Genomic DNA, 15,961 nt, shown 5'->3' with positions numbered 1-15,961 from the left:
GAAATGGACACTAGTATCATGCATTTTGGATGGAAAAAATGGTATTTGGAGCCTAAAAAAATTATAAAATGTAGGTTATTGATTTTTGAAAACTTATAAAAACATATCCATGAATGAGAATCAAATGCTCCAAATTCCTATGAAAACAAGCATATATATATATATATATATATATGATTCATTAGGGAAAGAACCCCCAAACAGCCTGACATGGGTGAATTTTCATTCACATTCAAAAAATGATTCCATTAAAGACCTCACTTATTTATTGGCAACACTCTTATCTAACTATGGATCAGATCTCCAATGCTTGACTAGCCACCTACCAGGACCTGTAGCATGCGATCTATAATCTAAGCCACATTAGACCTGGGGTCATAACACCCTATTATGATGTTTGCTACACCCACACCCAAGGAAAGCCACACCAGGAGTGAAGTGCTTCCCCATGTCATCTCCCTAAGGAGTGTGAAAAAGAGGCCTCGAGTTCCAGTAAGTGGACCAAATGACATAGGCTCAAACCTAAGAATTGGTATGGCCACTATCTTGGTTTTTCTCATGCCCCATGGGACCTTGCTGGTCCAATTTATATTGACAAATATTGCAAGATTTATTTATTTCTTACTAAAAAAAATTGGTAAAGTTGTGATAACTTAGAAACATCATGATTTTATGATTTAAAGGTCTCATCGTAGAAATATCATGATTTTATCATTTAAAGGTCTCATGATTTTGTTACAATATATAGGTTTTACAAAGTATGAAAACCTAAAAATTAATTTTGAAATTTTCCCAACAATTTATTGAGGATGCCAACAAGTAGGATTGGACAATGGGCCGGACAGCTTGTGGCTTGTGGCCCGGCCTGAATGGGTCGGGCCTAGGGTCTGGTCTTTAGTAGACAGTAGGCCTAAACCTGACCCGACAAAATCTTGGGTCAGGTCTGGCCAGGCCAGCCCGCAAGCTAACAAACTACTTGCTGGCCTCACACACACACACACACACATATATATATATATATATATATATATATATATATATATATAGTGAGAGAAAGAGAGAGAGAGAGAGAGATGGGTACCTGCTAAATAAAATATGCTAAATGGGGTTTTCTGTTCTTCCCATATTTTCTTTTGCAATTCTGACCCTATAATGTGTTGGGCATGGTCAATTTATGAACTCCCCTATCATGTAATTTCAATGAAAAAAATGATATTTGGAGCCTCAAATATTTGTAAACATTTTGGATAATTGATTTTTAGAAACGCTATAAAAACCCACCCATGTGTGGGAATCTAACACTTCAAGAGCTGATCCCTATAAAATCAATTACATAGATCACATCTGTATGACTAGAATTTAAAAATGAACAAAAAAAAAACCCTGAAAAACTCATTTAGCATGTTTCATTTAACACATACCCATTACTCTCTCTCTCTATATATATATATGTCTACATATATATACATATATATATATATATACAGTAATGACAAACTGCCAAAACATTGGATGCATGATCAAACGAATGCCCAACATTGATTTAAGTGTATTAGCTGGTCTTTGACCGCCACTAAAGATGTGGGCAGAAAACCAACCTTGCAAGCATCGCTAGAGGTCAGTTTTTTCATTCATGCACGTGCACCACTGATCGCACGCACGTCTGCCCTACTCTCTCTCTCTCTCTCTCTCTCTCTCTATATATATATATATATATATATATATATATATATATATATATATATATATATATATATATATATATATACTAACGAAGGAAAGGAACTAATGAGTACAAATCACTCTTTTCTTAAAAAAGACAATTTTTTGTAGATCATATGTTATTGATGTGATTAAAAAAGACAATGTTATAATTCAAATCTACATGGTTTGTTTAGTAGGAAACTTGTTTTGAACTGTGTGATTATGACAAGTAATTAGATTTTTAAAAGGGTTCAAAAATCTACAGCTCACCATGTACCAAAATTTCTTAACTCAAAAGATTATATTTTTACATCAGAAAACACGATCCAAGGCTTAATCCTTAGCAAACAAATCATGTTAAACTCATCTATGTGGTTAGATTGAATCAATACAACTTGCACTTATGATTTTTAGCTTATTAGTAGCAAATATTTACCCTATATATATATACTGAAATCGGGTCAAGTTTGTGATTAAAAAAAATGAATGCATCTTGGATCCCATCTATTCTTTTGCATTTTTAAAATTTTCATGAGAAGAATCTATAAATTAAAGAAAACAAACGAGAAAGGTTGTGAATATACGATGACTTGCAAGCCAACCCGATTCAATCCGAATTAGGCCCATGGGAATTGGGCTTAATCCCGACCCAGTTGGTCAAAAGATCAGGCTTGACTAGGCGCAGCCCATCCACTAAACTAGCTGGGCCAGCCCGGCCCACCCATTGTCCAGACTTAGCAACTAGTAGGGGTTAACTGCTTGGACTGTGTTCAGGTTGTCCTCATGTGGCAAGATAATATAGTTTTGTTTAGGGGTTAACAAGTAGGGATCAACTGCTTGGACTGGAAAACCCACCCATGCGTTCCTTAAAACCCTTTTTTCGTTAGGTCTCCTTAAGCTCCTTTAAAAAATGATAGTTTTAGGTATTTTTTCTCACGTCTAATACCCTATATGTGATCTATATATAGGTTTTGTTTAGTGGGAACCGACTTTTGGATCGCTAAAATCTGACCCGTATACAGGTTTTTTTGGTGATCCAAAATCAATGGCTATGAAGACACCAGTTTTTCTCGGCTCAAAAAAACATGTTTTTTTGTCATAAAACATAATTCAATTAAATCGAGCATGCTAAACACATCTAATAGTTCAGATCTATCACAAAACACTTAAAACCTATGGGGGCAAAATAGAATGAGAAATGGGGCCTAATATGTTAAGTTCTTATAAATATGTATAAACCTACAAAATGGGGCACCGTGCTAAATGAAACATGATATTCTATTTTCAGTGTTTTTTTCCAAATTCTGATCTCATAAATGTGTTCAGCATAATTGATTTCTTAAAAAGTGACACTTGAATCATGCATTTTGGATTGAGAATATAGTATTTAAGGCCTAATAAAATATGGTAGGCCATTGATTTTTGAATCCTTATAAAAACATATCCATACATCAGAATCAAATGCACCAAGAAGTGATTCCTATAAAAATAAAGTATAAATCATATCTGTACTTTTGAAAAAATCACTGAAAATCCAATATCATGTTTCATTTAACACCTTGCTCATTTTGTCGGTTTTCATTATATATATATATATATATATATATATATATATATATATATATATATATATATATATATATTAAAGTGAAAAAAATATTTGGTACTAATGAAGATATGAAACTAACGAGCTAAAAATCATATGAACAAGTTGTATATATATATATGCAATAAACTAATAAAAGTGTGCTGGTCTTCTGCCCCTGGCAACATATGCAAGCAATTAGTAAACTATGTTTAAAGAAATCAATTTTTTTGTCTTGCCGGTTGGTTGGAAACTTGAATCCTACATCACAACGAGAGTGGTATGCTGATTAGGTTTTCTAAGCTATATAATTAAGAGAATCATTACTTTTAGCCAGTTGGATAAATACATTGAACATAGCAGATGCCAACTTAAAAGTGTCTTGAATCTTTCTTGACCCAGATTGGGAGTGGAGACCCGATCGGGTTGAATGGATCCATTGAATTTATTTTGATATTGGAATATTTTTATATTTAAATTTAATTTAGATATTAGATTTATCCTAGTTCCACATTAACATTAATCTAATTTTTTTTTTATGATGATGAAGAACCTGCCTAGGGGTGGCAATCGGGTCGGGTTGGAGGGTCAGCATACCTCAACATGAACCCGACCCGTTTATTAAACGGGTCGGCTGTGGCAAACACGAACCTGACCCATTTATTAAATGGGTAACCCTACACGACATGGTTAACCTGTTTAATAAATGGGTCGAGGTCGGGTAAACGGGTTGGAGGGTCAGGTTCGGGTAAACAGGTTGGCAGGCGGGTTGGGGTCAGGTAAACGGGTTGGCGGGCGGGTTGGCAGGTTGGGTTCGGGTAAACGGGTTGACCCACCCGCCTAACCTGTTTATTAAACGGGTCAGACAGGTTGACGGGTTGGCATACCCCTAACATGAACCCGACCCGTTTAATAAACGGGTTAGGCGGGTCGACCCATTTACGACATGAACCCGTTTAAGCCAAACTCCAACCAGGCTAATATGCGGGTTGGCAGGTCGTGTCAGATTTTGCCACCCCTAAACCTGCCTCCCATATAGTAAATCCTGGTTAAGTGGCTTAGTCCGCAAAGCGGCAAAGGACACCCACTAGGCAAGCCACTGGTACGATTCCAAGGAGAAATGATCCTGAGAGGGATGGTGTTCCACCGTTTTCTCAAGAATTGGTGGTATGTCTATGGTGACACATGCGGACACGTGGACACTGAAACCAACATATACAGTAAATAGTTTACTATTATTTTAATATATTTAATTATTTGTAGTTTTATTTCAATAAAAATGCATTTTAATATTAAAATACCAAAAATGTAGTTTTTTATTGATTAAATTTTTTAAAAAAACTGTCTCGTGTCCTATTTTCCAATAAAAAAAATCGATCGAGTTGGATCCATGTCAAGTGTCCTTGCGTCTTTGTGACATAGTTTATAGGTAGTGATTGTAGATAGGGGTGTCAACAAGTTGAACCTAGGTCGGGCCGTAGTGGGTCTGGACCTGGATCTGAGTTGTTGGTATTGGGACCGGACATGGGTCCAACCAGACATACCATAGGGAAAACTATACGAGGTCCTATAAGAATTACATAAACTAGACATGTGCCATATAGGGGTGTCAATGGGTCCGGTTTGGTTTGGACCCAGGTGGAACCAGACTTGGATCAGATTTTTGGGTATAGTATCGAGTCTGGACCCGGGTCTAATTGGGTTTATTATAAGAGAAACCATGCCCAGATCTGATAAGAACTACATGAACCCGGTAAAATAATATTTTTTTATCATTTTTATATTGAAAAAATGAGGGTCTTAAATGTAACTCAGGTCCGATCTGAGTCTGGTATAAAATTTCACAAACTATACCCAAGTCCATGTATTAATTGGACCTTCGGGTCTGAACTTGGGTCATAATCGGGTGTTCTTATTTGTCATCATACCTGGACCATATAAGGTTTGGTCTGGGTAAACCCAACCCGTTGACACCCCTACTTATAGGGTTTGGATATGGTGATAAATAATAAGACCTGATTATGACTGGGTCAGGACCCGAAGGTCCGATTAATACATGGACCCGAGTATAGTTTATGAAATTTTATACCAGACCCGACCCCGACCCGAGTTTTGATTAAGACATGCAATTTTTTAATATAAAAATGAAAAAAAATTACCAGGTCTGGTTCATGTAGTTCTTATCTGGTCCAGGTATGGTTTTTCTTATAGTGAACCCGATTAGACCCAAGTCTGGACCTGATACCATACTAAAAAACCAAATCCAAGTCTGGTACCTCCTGGGTCCGAACCAAACCTGTTGACACCCCTAGTGCCATACCTAATAAAACAATATACTGCATGTTTTTTACATTGAAAATTTGCAGTTCTTAATTGAAACTAGGGTCACACCCTGCTTTGGTATGAAGTTCAATAAACCATACTCACCCCCGGCTCGCATACTATTCGGTACCCTTTGAGTCTAACCTGAGTTCTTAACTAGACCTCTTTTTTCATCACTAACCCGACCGGGTTCGGTATAGGTCAGGTCCTAGCCAAAGCTGATCCCTTGACACTCCTAATTGTAGAGACTTTTACAGGAGAATGAGGTTGGATAGATTAAGTGTAATTATTTGCTTTATTTTTTTGCTAATTTCTAAGGCCTTATGCAACCACTCCATACCTTATGTTCACAAGTAACACCTAGGGATGTATCGGATGTGGCCAATATCAAATCCGAGCATGAGTGCCAGCGGGTCTGGGGAGAAGGTGTTGACCCCTTCGTCCCATGTTTGACTCCCACCCAGGTGCTTTTAATAGGTGGGTTCTGTAAGGGCTTGGGTGTCAGTGGAGTTTACCTCACAGGAGGTGGGCCCAAACAGGCTGAACACATACATTTTTTTTTACTGGAAGAAACCGCGCCAGGCAGAGTCCTAGCCCCGCTGGCTCAGCTTGCTGTACTTACGGTCTTTGTCCATGTCAGCATCATACTCCGAGGGCTTACCCCTCGACATCAGGGAGTCACCTAGCTTCAACTTATGCAAGGGGTGATGCCCATGAGATTTGAACCTAAACTGCCCGTCAAACGGTCTAGGCCCCATCCCACTACGCCAAACCCCTTGGGTCTAGGCAGAAGAGATACATGGGCCCAACTTGATCAATAAGTTTATAGTAGGGTTGGTAAACAACCCCAACAGACTTAATACAGGCTGTTCAGGCTAGGCTTGTTTACAACCAGGATTTGTTCAAGCTCAGCTCAGCTCATCTAGCTCGTGCATGCCTGACCATTCTTTTAGGTACAAGCTCAAGCCAGACGAGCTGAACATGAGCTGGCTTGATTTTTTTTAAAAAAATCCGTTTAAACATAGTGAGAATCGAACTCATGATCTTTCGTTTAGGTGAATATCCGTTCAACCAGTTGAGGTTGATTAATTTTTCTTACGAGTGAGAGTAGGGATGCAAATGAACTGGATCCAGTATGCCACTTTGATAGTTTTTTATTGTTCTGACCGGATCTGGATCCGATCTGTTTGTGTCCGTATGTATAAGTGAGCGTTAGGCGAGCAGAACGGGATGGAGATGCAAGTGATTAGGTTTTTTCATCAGCCCTAGTTTGTAGCAATGGTTTTTCAGCTAGATGGTACCTACAGCCGACCATATATACTATATATGTATACTCAGGATCAGTTTCACCAGAATATTTCTTTTCATTTTTTTTCACAACAGTTCTAATAAAATTAAGAGTAAGGATCAGGTGCAATGTGATTACACTAAAAAAACAAAATAAAAGGTGCACCTTTTTTAGGCCCAGACCGAGTATGGTCAAAAGGTTTAAATAATAATAATAATAATATGGAAAACAGAGGGTTCACGATGACTACTATAAAAACAAAGGGTTGAACCTGGGGAAGCAGGTTATATGTTCCCCCCCGGAACACGCAGGTGTGTGTGTTCTTCGGTCTGAATGAGCACCACGTATGTAAGCATGTGGGGCTCATTTCCCCGTGTGTGTCAGCATTACTTAGCATTGGAGTCTGGTGCATTTACAAAAGACTTAAATACCCTTTTCGCCATTAACACCATAAAACAACATTTAGAGTAAAAGACAAAAATGTCCTCTCACCAGAAAGAGTTAAAATCATCATTGTTTTCGCCCTAAGGAGTACACTCCTCTGCTCTGCTTTAACAGAAGCTCCTCGCAATATGTCACCCTAAACGTTCTAGATCACCCTTTGGCGACGCACCATCTGCTGTAACAGGAGCTCCGATTGACGACACACCCTTTGCCGTCGTCTGCTGCCGTCGGAGCACCCTTTGTTGTCGCCTGCTATCGTCGGAGCACCCTTTGCCATCATCTGTTGCCGCCAAAGCACCCTTTGTCATCGTCGTCGTTTATTATCATCGGAGTACCCTTTGTCGTCGTCTGTTCGTGAGAAATAGTTAAACTATCAGAAAAATCAGTATTTTGTCTATTGTTCATCATGATACGAGGGTGCAAACGTCGAATTGAGTAGACAAAGAATAACAATCTAGATCAGAGATAATGATGGCAACGTCAAACCGAGTAGAGTGATGATTTACAATAAAAATCAGATAAAAGAGTAGTGATTTACAGTAGAAATCAAATAAAAAAGTAGCGATTTATAGTAGAAATCAAATAAAAGAGTAGCGATTTACAGTAAAAATCAGATCAAAGAGTAGCAATTTACAGTGAAAATCAAATCAGAGAGTAGCGATTTACAGTAAAAATTAGATCAAAGAGTAGTGATTTACAGTGAAAATCAAATCAGAGAATAACGATTTACAGTAGAAATCAGATCAGAGAATAGCGATTTACAGTAGAAATCAAATCAGAGAGTAGCGATTTACAGTACAAATCAGATAAGAGAGTAGCGATTTACAGTACAAATCAAATAAGAGAGTAGCGATTTACAGTAAAAATCAGATTAGAGAGTTACAATTTACAATAAAAATCAAATAAGAGAGTAGCGATTTACAATAGAAATCAAATCAGAAAGTGGCAATTTACAGAAATCAAATCAGAGAGTAACAATTTACAGTAGAAATCAGATAAAAGAGTAGCGATTTATAGCAGAAATCAAATAAGAGAATAGCGATTTACAGTATAAATCAGATAAGAGAATAGTGATTTACAGTAGAAATCAAATCAGAGAATAGCGATTTACAGTACAAATCAGATAAGAGAGTAACGATTTACAATAGAAATCAAACAAGAGAATAGCAATTTACAATAAAAATCTGATTTGTACTGTAAATCGCTATTCTCCGATTTGATTTCTACTGTAAATCGCTATTCTCTTATCTGATTTCTACTGTAAATCGCTACTCTTTTATCTGATTTCTACTATAAATCGATACTCTCAGATTTGATTTATATTGTAAATCGTTACTCTCTGATTTGATTTTTACTATAAATCGCTACTTTCTTAGCTAATTTCTACTGTAAATCGCTCTTTTCAACAGAGAGAATAAAGAAAACCATGACCGCTCAAAGAGAAATCTTATTACTCTTTTCAACAGTTACAAGAGAGAAAGAAAAGAAAGAATTTATACAAGGCAAGGGCGACAACCCTAAACCTAAACAAGTTAGGTCTGATTCATAAGAACCCGCGCCGCGGGGAGCCCCCGGACCCCCTTCCTGCAAGGGCAAAAATACTATGAATCAGGCTCCACAACTCATCAGGCAGGAACGAGAAGGCGACCATGTGTTGTAACACAAGCTAAAAACAAAGGCGAAACGTGCAAATCTATTTACGGGGAGTGAGAGGACATTTTCATTCAACACATATCTATCTTACGAGAGGATATTTTCGTCAAAAGCATATTTACCTTTTTTATATGTTATTTTATTATAAAGTCATCGTGGGCAACATTGGCATATGAATTATCACGGGTCCCAAGATATTCTTTCGTACACACAGAAACACACGAATTTGTGTTTCGAGGAGAACACACACCACCCTCCCTGAACCTGGCCACTTAGCACCACCCCTTCCACCGACTACAGGGTTACCAGCTTCACGGGAACATCCACCACTTGAGCTCTTTAGAGGAAGACCGGTAAGAAATCGAAGACATAAGGGGTGTTGCAGTCGGCTGTGTGGGTTGTGGTAGACCCTGTTATAATCACTTCAAGGTTGGGCAAACGTCAAAAGCACTGCCCATAATCAATGGTGGACAAGAACAACCTTTGGGACCTATCAAGATGCATCATGCAATTTGTGGGTTGTGGCTCAACAAGGCAGATGTGCAGTCGGTTTGAATGAGGGACATGAGAGAGGGATAACATAAGCTACACCTCTATCTAGGAGAGGTATATGAATATGCATCAATATTTTTGTGCCTTTCATGCTACAGTAGTGGCAGCCCAGAGATAAGTTGGAGAATGAGCAGCAATACTTTTAGTTGCACCAGCATAGGAAGAGGTTCCTTCGGACTTCGAGGATGAAGAGTAACCCATGTACACCCCAAGTGGTTCTGTAACATATATAGTGGTGTGTTCTTTTGTTTTCTTTTTTGATGTTAATGTGCAATAAAGGGTGATCTATAACTTTGTTTGTTATTATGATTTCTGAGTTGTATTGCAAAAGAACCTTTGAAAGAAAAATATTATTTGGTTTGTCGATTTTGTTGTCTTGATGTATTGCATTTATAAAAATAAAATAATAGTTTTGTGATGGATGTGTTTTGCTTAAATATTATGGAATAAATGCTTAATATATATGCACGCGTAAGCTTATACATATTATAAATATAGTATGAGGACCCAACAAGGCACATCTTACCAGTCTAGGGACTCTTAAATAAGCAGGAGCCGAGCTACACCCTCACATACGGGACGAGTTGGGGATGCCCCAACAACAAGAGGTACTGTAAGTCCCAACATACCGGTTAGCCCTCAAGTTTCTAGGAGCGTGTCCCACCATAGTGTTGGATTCGAGGGTGAAGGAGTACCACTAGCATTGTAGGAACGAGAGCATGCTAGTATAGAGAGTGGCGTGCCACCAGGGTATACTGTTGCTAGAATTTTATACGAGTTGTTACAAAATTTGAGACAACAAAGTCAGAATCAGATGGTGACGAAGAGTAGTTCTTGGGCTGAAAAGTTAAAGAATGTGAAGGTATCGACGTTTGATGGAACTCCCAGTGGAAGGTGGCAGAGAAGTGGAGAATGCAAGCAGAGAAGGCATTGGACATAGTTCAATGCCTAGAAGATAAAAAAGCATGGGACGCTACATTCAACGTGGTCGGAGAGTTTATCCCTTGGACTATTTTTAAGAACAAGTTTTACCGATAAATTTTCTCTAGAATAGGGGGGATGAAGAAAGAAGAGGAATTCTGGAGAGTTGAGACAAGAGAGTATGAGTGTGGTGGCCTATATCGCTAAGTTTAACTCCTTGTTCGGATTTTCTAAGGCTTTAGTTGTTACGACAATGAAGCCATACATGATACTTCAAGTACAAGGTTTTGATGATGAGCAAGTAGAATCAACTGCATTTCAGCTAAGGCTATGAAGAAATTGAAGAATTCAGTGAAGAATCCTTGAAGACTAGTGTGCAAATGTTTAATTCATTAAAAAGTCTTAGATTCTTGTAAGAGCCTTACTTAGAGTGCATATTTAGGTTGCATTTCATCTTAAAAGTCTTTAGAAAAACTTTTCTAAAAGAAACTTTTTTGAAAATCTTTTTAGAAAACTCTTTTCTTAAATTTTCATGTTTATTAGTCGACTAATCCTTTCGCGCTATATTTTCTAAAAAGTCATTCGTGTCAAATTAGTCGACCGAAGGTTTTATCAGTCGACTGGACAGAATGTCTGCTTTCTGGAAAATTAGCAGCAGTCGACTAATGGTTTTTCAGTCGACTGAACAGAACATGTGTTTTCTGTAAAATTTAGCAGCAGTCGACTAATGCTTTTTATCAGTCGACCGAACAAAATGTTGGTTTTTCAGAAGTTTTTAGCAGCAGTCGACTAAAAGGTTTTTAAGTCTACTGATGATATTATCAGTCGACTAACTTTTCTCAAGTCGACTAAGTTTCAAAAGTTCAGATTTTCAAACGGCTCGATTAACAGATCAGTCGACCGACGATAACTATCAGTCTACTAATAACTAACTATTAGTCGACTAACTGATGTTTCAGTCGACTAATTTTGCCGTTTTCCTGAAACTTCAAAAAGACGTGTCTTTTCATTTTTCAAATGTTTTGATCGTTCAAAATGGACAGTTTTGGCACCCTTTCATACTCTCAACGTATGGAATCTTTTAACTATAAATATGAGTGCATTCTACACTCAAAAACATGAAATTCAATAGAATTATATTGAATTACTTCTTGCTTTTCACTCCTATTCATTCAAGTATTTGTTTTCTCACTCACGTTATATTTTCACTTCAGTTTTTCACTCAAATCACTCTGAGAGATAGTGAATTCGTGAGTAGAGTGTTTCAACAACCTCAAAAGCCAATTGCATTTCATTTGCATTCAAAATGAAGGCTCATAGGTTGTATTGTAAGTTGTTATTTCTTTTGTATAAAAAGAAGGACTCCTTGGTGTAAAGGAGTTGTTTGCTTTCAGTGGGATTGTTACTGAAAGTGAGACCGGTTATGGTCTGTGTGATCTTGTAGTTTACAAGGTTGATAGTGGAAAATCTCAAGCGGGTTTTTCTTGGGGACTGGATGTAGGTCGGGTTTGACCGAACCAGGATAAAATCTTGTGTTCTTTGTGTGTTTGCTTTGAGATTTGCAAAATCATTCAATATTCCGCAGAAATTTTTAAAAGCACTATTCACCTCCCCCCCTCTAGTGCTCGTTGCCTCGATCCTAGTGCACTTTCATTAGTATCTTCGAAAAAACAAAAATGCAAGTTGTATGAGCGAGGACTGAGGCCTGAGATTCTGAAGTTAGTTGTACCATTACAAATAAGGAAATACGACAAGCTGGTGGAGATAGTGTCCCACTATGAGTTTTGAGATACACGTACAATGAAAGAGAAGACAAAGGAGAAATCAAAGCGGTTTCAATGGGGACAACTTAGTTCAATTTCCCGAAGTTTCTTTAAGGGCAAGCAAAACAATAGAAAGTTTCAAAAGTCACAAGGATAAAATGGTGGAAAAAACAACAATATGCAACAGGTTAGAAGGCTTGATCAACAGGAGGCGAAGAGGCTTCGACACCAGGGGCTAGCGCCTAGGGACAATGGCAACTATAGAACATGTGGTCTCAAGCATGAAGGATGTTGGGAAGATAAAAATGTTTGATGCTATAACTGCGGATGGATTGGGCTCATCACCAGGAAGTGCCCCCAACCAACTCAAGGAGACAAAGCAAAATCCAAAGACAAACTAGTTGCTCCAGGCCGAGTGTATGCGATAACTCTTCAGGAAGCTCTTGTCAGCCCGAATGTTATAAAAGGTACTCTACTTATTTCTAGCATTGGTGCACATGTACTTTTTAATTCAAGAATAACACATAGTTTCACTACCCCCACTTATGCTACACAATTACCTATTTCACCTACACTGCTAGACGTATACTACCAGATAGCTATACCAGTAGAAAAAATCACTTATGTTAATATGACTTGTAAAGGATGTGTAGTACACATAGGAGAACGTTTGTTGATAGTAGATCTTCTGCTATTAGACTTTAATAGAGTAGACATTATCTTGGGCATGGATTGATTGTCTAACCATCATACTACCATCGAGTGTCAGAGAAAGAGTGCCACTTTTCAATAGCCTAAAACCCCATTGTTCACCTTTTAAGGCATTAGAAAGCTCACAAAATCGACAATCATTTCTTATCTTCAGGCCAACATATACCTACAAAAGGATTGCCTTGGGTATTTGATGTATATGAAGACAAAGATTGAGGATAATCTTATGATTGCATAGGTGGAAATCATACAAAAATTTGTTGATATTTTTTCAGATGAACTACCAGGTCTTCTACCAGAAAGAAAGGTTGACTTCCAGATTGATTTAGTTTCTAGTACTACACTCATCTCTATCGCACCTTATCGGATGAGACCTGCATAACTAAAAGAACTCAAGGATCAACTGTAAGAGTTGCTAGATGTTGGAATCAAGTACTACACTTCCCATCTCAAATGCATAAACGCCCATCCCAACATTGAGATACCAAACAGACCCTTAGTGTGTTGGAATCAGGACATATAGAGGAATTTGTTTGTCATGTTTTCATGGCTAAACACTTAGCACAAAAAATGAGGTCTCACAAACCATTTTTGGGAGGGGTAGTTTGGAAATTTTATAAAATAAAAGAAATGTTGGTTTGGTAAATTAAGTGAGTCTTTGTGTACTGAATAGATTTGACTATTTTTATGAGAGACTAGACTTCAAGGTGGGTTCAATTCTTATATTCGAGGTAAGAAAACATTTACAAATAACTTTCTAGATAATAAAATACAAGCTTTGTTTATAAATGCATCTTGTTATGTGTAGGTTTAATGTTTTCTTGCGTGTTAACAATATATGTATGATTGTTTCATGCATGTGAATAGATTGACCTAATGCATACTTAGGAAACTATATTATATCTAAACTTTGAGGCTTTCAAAAAGATGCATATGGATTGTGGTATATATTATATGTTTATCCGAGTACTTTGTCATTTCATGAAAATGTGAGTAGGTGATATGATTCATGACATGAATATGGAGTTTCAAATTTCTAAGAACATGGGTTTATTCTAGGAATGGCATGCTTGTACCTTGAGAGGGGTATCATCATGTCATGACATGATTAATTATGATGTATTTCTGTAATGAATTATTATCCCTAGACTTGATATTGTCTCAATGTGATTATATGCTGAAAACTAGTTAGTGAATGTACACTTAAAATGATATAATACACTAACACTGAGAAAAGAAAGGAAAGGAAAGGAAAGAAATAATACATCTAGGGTAACAATATAGAGAGAGATAATAACTCTATCAGGAAGGACATGGTCTAGGGCTTTATTAGAGGTGTGTATACCTCATTTGTACTTGAGATTTTAAAAAATTCCTAGGTAACTCTTATGGGTAAAAATATTGCTTATTGGATGTAGGATATAATATGAACCACAAACTTTAGAGACAGGTATAGCTCCTCGGGCACCTTGAGGCAGGTATAGCTTCGCGAGCTCTTTAGCTAGATACCGATAGGCATATTAGGTTCTTCGGTTTGCAATCGATGAGCAAAGCTACAACAATTAAAAGTTCACAGTCTGAACCGATTTGAAATATATTGTTTGTGGATTGGTTCATATGTTTAGTCAACACCATAGACTTTTGAGTTGTCTATATGGGTTTCTATGCGTAAGAGGCTATTTTTGAAATAGCTAAATAGTGTAGAGGATGATATAAGAACATGTATACTCTAAAAATAAGGAATGGTCTCCAAAAAGATAAAAAAATGGTAAAAGATAGATAAAATGTATAAACAACATGTGTGATAGTTAAAGAACAAAACTCAGAATAGGAACTTGGAACTCACTGCAGTTGTAACGGTTGTATACCTTATATTTGTGAATAGAACCTTACAAAGTTTTAGACTCACCCCCTCTTGATTATAATTGTATGATCAGAAAGCATTGCAGAAAGGAGGACGTGATTCTATGGACTCATACTTGGCTACTGGTAATCTTAAAGTACCTTGCAGTACTTTGTTTTTATTTCTACATTTTTCTATTATGGTTGTGTATTTTGAATACTTTAGCTTTGATGGACATGGATGGTTTGATATTAATGCAAATTTGAATGGATTTGTCAGTTATGATGAATTCTATATTCATTTAAGGATTGACGAGATCATATTTATGACATATGTATAAAAAAAATGGGCTCAATTTTGAGGTTGTTTTGGTGATTTCTCTCTAGGAAGTGACATCTATGAACTTAGGCTCAAGAGGTCCTAATTCAGGTTGTTACAGTACATGAGAAGGAGGAAACATTGAATGGTAGCCAGTGAAGGGTCTTTGGTCCTTGTCTTGGGATTGCTCCACCCTACTTTAGCATGCAACCCTCCCAAAATATCTATTGGCTGCAACTTCATGGCTCAATGGATTGTGCTTACTCTTCATGAAGTAAGGTCGATCAGGGTTGTGGTAGGTGACAACAAAAGAGTGGTGTTGTGAAGAATCTGGTGGCCATGGGGTGTTGCAGGTCACGATGGGCATCATCAATGGATGATCTAGGGACTAAGTGGCCCACAAAACATGTCTAGTCAGCGATGTTGGCATTTGTGTGAACCATGGCACACATATGCGTAATGGCCAAGATGGCCTCATGCATGCATCATCCAATGTTTTACAAAACTTACCATTTTGAAAATTAACCACATGTTTTGGAAATAAATTTGCATGTTTTACAGTTTTGGAATCCCATGAAAAACAAGCTGGAAGATGAGTCATTGAGTAGGTTGTTTGTGTTTCATCATGGCTGATCTATATAAGGCAGTTGGGGCAACGTTGAGAGCCATATAAAAAATCAAGCAGAATATTGATTGCCAATTCGATATAGCCATTGCAGATTCAAGGTTCTATGATGCTCTAAACATCCTATCCAATTGCTTTGTCTGTAATTTCTTCATACCTGGGACCATCATTGGTATCAGAGCACGGTGTTGAACATGTTCTTTTACGACTGGGTGCAGACATAATCACTTGA

This window comes from Nuphar pumila, chromosome 10 (assembly GCF_984573655.1).
Source record: "Nuphar pumila chromosome 10, dmNupPumi1.hap1.1, whole genome shotgun sequence".
Lineage (NCBI taxonomy): Eukaryota > Viridiplantae > Streptophyta > Magnoliopsida > Nymphaeales > Nymphaeaceae > Nuphar > Nuphar pumila.
The sequence above is the reverse complement of the archived record's forward strand: the minus strand, read 5'-3'. Positions refer to the sequence as shown.